Source organism: Cupressus sempervirens, chromosome 1 (assembly GCF_028749045.1).
Source record: "Cupressus sempervirens isolate cs-2001-9-10 chromosome 1, ASM2874904v1, whole genome shotgun sequence".
In the NCBI taxonomy this organism is placed as follows: Eukaryota; Viridiplantae; Streptophyta; class Pinopsida; order Cupressales; family Cupressaceae; genus Cupressus; species Cupressus sempervirens.
This window is the reverse complement of record NC_143118.1, coordinates 608,425,082-608,432,610: the sequence shown is the minus strand read 5'-3', so window position 1 is coordinate 608,432,610 and position 7,529 is coordinate 608,425,082. Positions and strand designations below refer to the sequence as shown.

The following is a 7,529-nucleotide window of genomic DNA, read 5'->3' as shown; positions in this document are numbered from 1 at the left end:
AGGTAGCTTCTAACAATGAGGGGACCCCCAAGACCTGCTACAGCCAAGGGATGCCCGCCGCGATGGGAAACCAAAATTTGCATTCGCTCCGTCATGCATCCAAACATAATCCACCGACCAAGCAACAAGAATGACGTTCACAGCACATGCAGGACTCGCAATGCTCAAAGATTTTGCACAAGAGGAAAGTGTCCCATCGTCGACCGGAGAGGGCCGAACAGGGAGCCTTGGTTCACAGGCACCTGGGAAGAACATCCCGTACGGAACCCTTTACCCTCGAACTCGCTGTCGCCACTACTCGAAAAGAAGCCTCGAGTCTGTACGAGATGCACCGCGCACGTAGCCACCTCAATTGTAAGGCCACTCAGAGACATCCATTTCCCAGGCATATGCCTCCTACACACCTGTTGAGGTGCACCCGCACAGACAAAATCCTTCTCGATCGCAACAAACATTTTCCCATGACGAAGAGCTAGTTGCCGAAGTGCCAACGGAGACCACCGTGGTGAAGGGTGAAGGGCCGTGCGAGTCGAAAACATGGCTGGTTATGCGATTGGTGGGGGCATCACTGTGCACGCGACCACCTCAATTATAAGGCCGCTCGAGGGAATCGTGTATAACAACACCCCCTCCGCACATTTATAGGTGATGAGAGCCCGCCCGCATACACGGACATGTCAAATATCTCTAGCAAATATCTCCTTTCCCAGCACAGCCTCGCTAACCATTCCCCGTGACACGTGATCTGCCAGCGCAGGTACAGAGAAGTTCCTACGGCTGAACACTCACACTAGTGTTGTCGGACAAGCTTCAATCTCATGCACATGCACATACCGAAGAACTAGCACCGCGAGGGAACCACCCACGAGCACCCACATCTCGGCAAAAAAGTATTTGTGCGATTTCTTCCCCTAGACAGACACGTTGGGCCTGTACTTGTCGGAGCATTGCAAAGACGAGCGCTCTGGTTCGCAGGAGCCTAAGAAGAACATCTCGTACGAAACCCGTTCCCCCAAAATGCTCGAATCACAAATGCTCATAGCAGGGTCGTAATGCAAAGATGTACACTGCGCATGCGACCGAGTAAGGACACTCAGAGACATCCATTTCCCAGGTATATGCCCCCTACACGCTTTTTGGTGCACCCCGTGCAAACGGCCATACTTCGACAAGCCCTCCCAGAATTTCGCATCTGAAGAGAGAGATGAAACGCCCAGGGCTTTTTGTCCACACAATGCAAACACCGAACGCTCTCTTTAGGGGGGAGCTGAAGAAGAGTATCTCCCGCAGAACCCATGAGCCGTAGCCGTTCGGATCGTTGCACAGGGCAGGAGAGGGCATGGAGAGTTTCCGCATCCAAACAAAAATTATTGGTAATATTCTATGCTTCTACTGGCCCGGACCACAAAGGCTGTCACGACAGTGCCATGCACTTCTGTAGGATGAGACAGTGAAGAGGCAAGCACGCACCGAGAACGCACTAGAGAATAAATTATGCGACAACCAAACCTTTCACCGGCCCCCCTCTCAATCCCAAGGCTCTACCGATCGGCAAAAACTTAGGGTGGAGAGTGGACCCTTGATGAAATTAGGGACGTTGAGCAATGCGCCCGTGCAACCGAACCATCTCTTTCCTTCTTGTCTTCCGGGCAGGATAAAAATGCAATGATAGAACGTGCCAATGAGACGGAGCCCTTGGCTAAAAGATACAACTCCATACACACTCAGCAACAAGCGCATCTTAGAATCGAACACCAAATGTGCAGTGTGTTGCAAGCCATGCAGACACCTACATATAGGGTATATCCATCAAAACAAAGCGATAAGTACTTCCCACCAGCTCTTCCATTGCGATTACCGAATGGGATAATACTCACCGCCACAGATTAATGACCATCATTACCGTCTTGGAATAGATACAAGCACATCGAGCTTCATCCGATCAGCTGGATGAATTTCACCTTGAAGGGGCCCAATCCAAAAGTTCTGGAGGTCATCTCCTGGAACTCTCAAGAACAAGGCCCATCTTACATGCAAACTCTGCTACTGCGCAAACATAGGTTGCAATTAAAGAGAAATTGCAAGGCCGTCACAATGGCCCGAGGCCAATGCTCTGACTAAGTCAATTTTCTCTTGCAATCACCATGCCGCCGTTCACAGAGAGATCTCCCCATTCACTTGTGACGCGACACACAATCCAAGGGCTAGACGCGAGCTCGCCCTTGAAAGGCCACTTTCCAAGGCATCCCCCGATGACACATTGGAATGACAACCGCTGTCAAACCATTTCCCAATGTTGTGCCGATCGAGTTGGCACAGAGCCGCTAGACGAGGGCTCCCGTTTTAGATCGAGTTTTAAAATCACCAAGAAGACGCGGTGAGGGCTGGCAACCATTGCCAAACCTTTTTTCCAAAATTGTGCCAGCTGAGTGACTAGAAAACATGCTTTTTACGCAATGGGAACACAAAAAATTTTGCTAGAGCGCCAAGCGCCCACCTCATGGCTAGAGACAAGGGCTCGCCATTAGATCAACTTCGAAATCACTGAACAGACGCGCTGTAGAATGGCAACCGCTGCCAAGTCTCTTCCGTAGTTGCGTCGGTCGAGTGATCGAAGAAGGTGATCTAAGAGAGGGTCCAAGCATAGGCATTCATTGGGGGATTCGCACCGATGGCATAAATTTATGCAATACCCGAGCAACACCGGACGAAGGTGCTAGACGAGGGCTCCCATTTTAGATCAAGTTTTAAAATCACCAAGTAGACGCGGTGAGGGCTGGCAACCGCTGCCAAACCTTTTTATGAAATTGCGCCAGGTGAGTGACAAGAAAACATGATCTAAAGGAGAGTCCAGGAATAGCACCCTCAAGGGTGGGCTTCATGCCCCTCTAATTGATTCAACGTCGGCATCCACCATTTCAAAATCCGACATATCCATCCACCCTGACAGCGGCATTGAATCAATGAGGGGGGCATGGGAGAGGCTCGCGGCAACCACCTCTCCCATTGTAGCCGCGATAGGCACGCAAAAAAATTTTGCTAGAGCGCCAAGCACCCACCTCATGGCTAGAGACAAGGGCTCGCCATTAGATCAACTTTGAAATTGCAGAATAGATGCGGTGTAGAATGGCAACCGCTGCCAAGTGTCTTTCGTAATTGCATCGGTCGAGTGATCGAAAAAGGTGATCTAAGAGAGGGTCCAAGCATAGGGCATTCATTGGGGTAATCGCGCCGATGGCAAAAATTTATGCAATACCCAAGCAACACCGGATGGAGGTGCTAGACGAGGGCTCCCGTTTTAGATCGAGTTTTAAAATCACAAAGAAGACGCGGTGAGGGCTGGCAACCGCTACCAAACCTTTTTCTGAAATTGCGCCAGCTGAGTGACAAGAAAACATGATCTAAAGGAGAGTCCAGGAATAGCACCCTCGAAGGTGGGCTTCATGCCCTTCTAATTGATTCAACGTCGGCGTCCACCATTTCAAAATCTGACATATCCATCCGCCCTGACAGCGGCATTGAATCAATGAGCTGGGCATGGGAGAGGCTCGCGGCAACCACCTCTCCCCTTGTAGCCACAATAGGCATGCAAAAAATTTTTCTAGAGCACCAAGCACCCACCTCATGCCTAGAGACAAGGGCTCGCCATTAGATCAAAACTTTGAAATCGCTGAACAGACGCGCTGTAGAATGGCAACCGCTGCCAAGTCTCTTCCATAGTTGCGTCGGTCAAGTGATCAAAGAAGGTGATCTAAGAGAGGGTCCAAGCATAGGCATTCGTTGGGGGATTCACGCGGATGGCATAAATTTATGCAATACCCGAGCAACACCGGACGGAGGTGCTAGACGAGGTCTCCCGTTTTAGATCGAGTTTTAAAATCACCAAGTAGACGCGGTGAGGGCTGGCAACCACTGCCAAACCTTTTTCCGAAATTGCGCTAGCTGAGTGACAAGAAAACATGATCTAAAGGAGAGTCAAGAAATAGCACCCTCAAGGGTGGGCTTCATGCCCCTCTAATTGATTCAACGTCGGCGTCCACCATTTCAAAATCCGACATATCCATCCGCCCTGACAGCGGCATTGAATCAATGAGGGGGGCACGGGAGAGGCTTGCGGCAACCACCTCTCCCCTTGTAGCTACGATAGGCACGCAAAAAATTTTGCTAGAGTGCCAAGCACCCACCTCATGCCTAGAGACAAGGGCTCGCCATTAGATCAACTTCGAAATCGTTGAACAGACGCGTTGTAGAATGGCAACCGCTGCCAAGTCTCTTCCATAGTTGCGTCGGTCAAGTGATCGAAGAAGGTGATCTAAGAGAGGGTCCAAGCGTAGGCATTCATTGGGGGATTCGCGCCGATGGCATAAATTTATGCAATATCCGAGCAACACCGGACGGAGGTGCTAGACGAGGGCTCTCATTTTAGATCGAGTTTTCAAATCATCGAGTAGATGCAGTGAGGGCTGGCAACCGCTGCCAAACCTTTTTCCAAAATTGCGCCAGCTGAGTGACAAGAAAACATGATCTAAAGGAGAGTCCAGGAATAGCACCCTCGAGGGTGGGCTTCATGCCCCTCTAATTGATTCAACATTGGCGTCCACCGTTTCAAAATCTGACATATCCATCCGCCCTGAATCAATGAGGGGGGCACGGGAGAGGCTCGTGGCAACCACCTCTCCCATTGTAGCCGCGATAGGCACGCAAAAAATTTTGCTAGAGCACCAACCACCCACCTCATGGCTAGAGACAAGGGCTCGCCATTAGATCAACTTTGAAATCGCTGAACAGACGCGCTGTAGAATGGTAACCGCTGCCAAGTCTCTTCCGTAGTTGCGTCGGTCGAGTGATCGAAGAAGGTGATCTAAGAGAGGGTCCAAGCGTAGGCATTCATTGGGGGATTCGCGCCGATGGCATAATTTTATGCAATACCCAAGCAACACCGAACAGAGGTGCTAGACGAGGGCTCCCATTTTAGATCGAGTTTTAAAATCACCAAGTAGACGCGGTGAGGGGCTGGCAACCGCTGCCAAACCTTTTTCCGAAATTGCGCCAGCTGAGTGACAAGAAAACATGATCTAAAGGAGAGTCGAGGAATAGCACATCCGGGGTGGGCTTCATGCCCCTCTAATTGATTCAACATCGACGTCCATCGTTTCAAAATCTAACATATCCATCCGCCTTGACATCGGCGTTGAATCAATGAGGGGGGCACGGGAGAGGCTCGCAGCAACGACCTCTCCTATATAAGCTATTAGTGCGAGGCTCGCTCTGCATTAGAAATTAACAAACACACTGACATCTGCCTTAAAAATCCAAATCCTTTAAAATTCCTACCAAACAGCCATTCATGACCCAATTTTTTATGGGGTCGGCAGAGGAGCAAAAGATTGTCATCGGTTAGGAGATGTGAGTTCATGGAGCCGAGGGACTGAAATGGTCATCGAGCTCATCCGATCAACTGGATGAATTTCACCTTGAAGGGGCCCAATCCAAAAGTTCCAGAGGTCATCTCCTGGAACTCTTGAGGACAAGGCCCATCTTACATGCAAACTCTTCTACTGCGCAAACATAGGTTGCAATTAAAGAGAAATTGCGAGGCTGTCACAATGGCCCGAGGCCAATGGCTCTGACTAAGTCAATTTTCTCTTGCAATCACCATGCCGCCGTTCACAGAGAGATATCCCCATTCACCTGTGACGCGACACACAATCGAAGGTCTAGACGCGAGCTCGCCCTTGAAAGAAAGACCACTTTCCAAGACATCCCCCGATGACACGTTGGAACGTCAACCGCTTTCAAACCATTCCCAATGTTGTGCCGATCGAGTTGGCACAGAGGCGACCTTAGGGGGCTCCCGCGTAGCAATCGGGATGTGCTTTCGTGCCCATCTCTCACAAAAACCAATGTTAGCTGTGGACAAATTTGGAATCCAAGGGCTCGCATCCATCGATATCGTCAGCACTGGGTCTATATATTCAAAGGCCACGGAGAGGTTCCGATAAGAGAAGCTCCCCTGCTCGCTCGCACAAACATCCCAAATTCTAGACACAAGCTCCCGCCCTTAGCATCGCTCTCCAGATCATCACAATGACACATTGGAATGACAATTGCTGTCGAACAACTCCCGAAATTGTGGCAATGGAGTGAGAAAGAAGAGAATCTTTGGGGAGCCGCGCATAGCAAACGGGCTGTGCTACTGCTTCATTTCGCTCTTATATAGATCCGAAATCGTTGATTTCGTTTGGAATCAGAGGCTGCATTCGTCCTTTCTCAAACAAGCAATGGCTCTTCTAATAGAATGGCCACGGGGAGCTTCCGATAACAGAGGCTCCCTTGTCACTCATGATGCGCAGGCCAAATGCTAGACGACGGGTCGCCCTTCAGATCGCTGCCCAGGAAACCACCACAACGGCACCATTGGAATGACAACTGCTGCCAAACCATTCTGAAAATTTTGTGCCAAAGAAGTTGTTGCATAGAGAACGACTCTGGGGAGAGAGCCCTCGCATAGAAAAATCTTAGCTGTGAACAAATTTCGCCGCAATGACACCATTGGAACGACGACCACTGTCGAACAACTCCCGAATTTGTGCCCCGATGGAGTGAGAAAGAATAGCAACTTTGGGGAGCCGCGCATCGCAAACGAGCTGCTGCTTCATTCCGCTCTTATATATAGATCCGATGTCATTGATTTCGTTTGGAATCCGAGGCTGCATTCGTCCTTGCTCACACAAGCAATGGCTCTTCTCATCGAATGGCCATGGGGAGCTTCCGATCACAAAGGCTCCCTTGTCACTCGTGACGCGCAGCCCAACTGCTTTCCAAAATTGCACCAGCTGAGTGACAAGAAAACATGATCTAAAGGAGAGTCGAGGAATAGCACCCTCGAGGGTGGGCTTCATGCCCCTCCAATTGATTCAATGTCGGCGTCCACCGTTTCAAAATCCGACATTCCCATCCGCCTCGACACCACCGTTGAATCAATGAGAGGGGCACGGGAGAGGTTCGCGGCAACAACCTCTCCTATATAAGCTATTAGTGTGAGGCTCGCTCTGCATTAGAAATTAGCGAACACGCCGACATCTGCCATAAAAATCCAAATCGTTGAAAATTCTGACCAAACAGCCATCCACGACCCAATTTATTATGAGGTCGTCTAAGGAGCAAAAGATTATCGTCGGTTAGGAGATGTGAATTCATGGAGCCAAGGGACTGAAATGGTCATCGAGCTCATCCGATCAACTGGATGAATTTCACCTTGAAGGGGCCCAATCCAAAAGTTCCGGAGGTCATCTCCTAGAACTCTCAAGAACAAGGACCATCTTACTTGTAAACTCTGCTACTGTGCAAACATAGGTTGCAATTAAAGAGAAATTGCCAGGCCATCACAGTGGCCCGAGGCCAATGTTCCGACTAAGTCAATTTTCTCTTGCAATCACCATGCCGCCGTTCACAGAGAGATCTCCCCATTCACTTGCGACGCGACGCACAATCCAAGTGATAGACGCGAGCTCGCCCTTGAAAGGCCA

The 7,529-nt window shown here is 50.0% G+C and overlaps 1 non-coding gene across 1 annotated transcript in view; it reads right to left on the bottom strand.

The window, feature by feature from the left end:
• Window positions 1-5, bottom strand: part of LOC149579090 (18S ribosomal RNA) — a 1,811-nt gene extending 1,806 nt beyond the window's left edge. The window contains exon 1 of the ribosomal RNA XR_016357576.1: window positions 1-5. This exon is cut by the window's left edge and continues 1,806 nt beyond it. This is a non-coding gene — a ribosomal RNA (18S ribosomal RNA).
• Window positions 6-7,529: the final 7,524 nt, after the last annotated feature.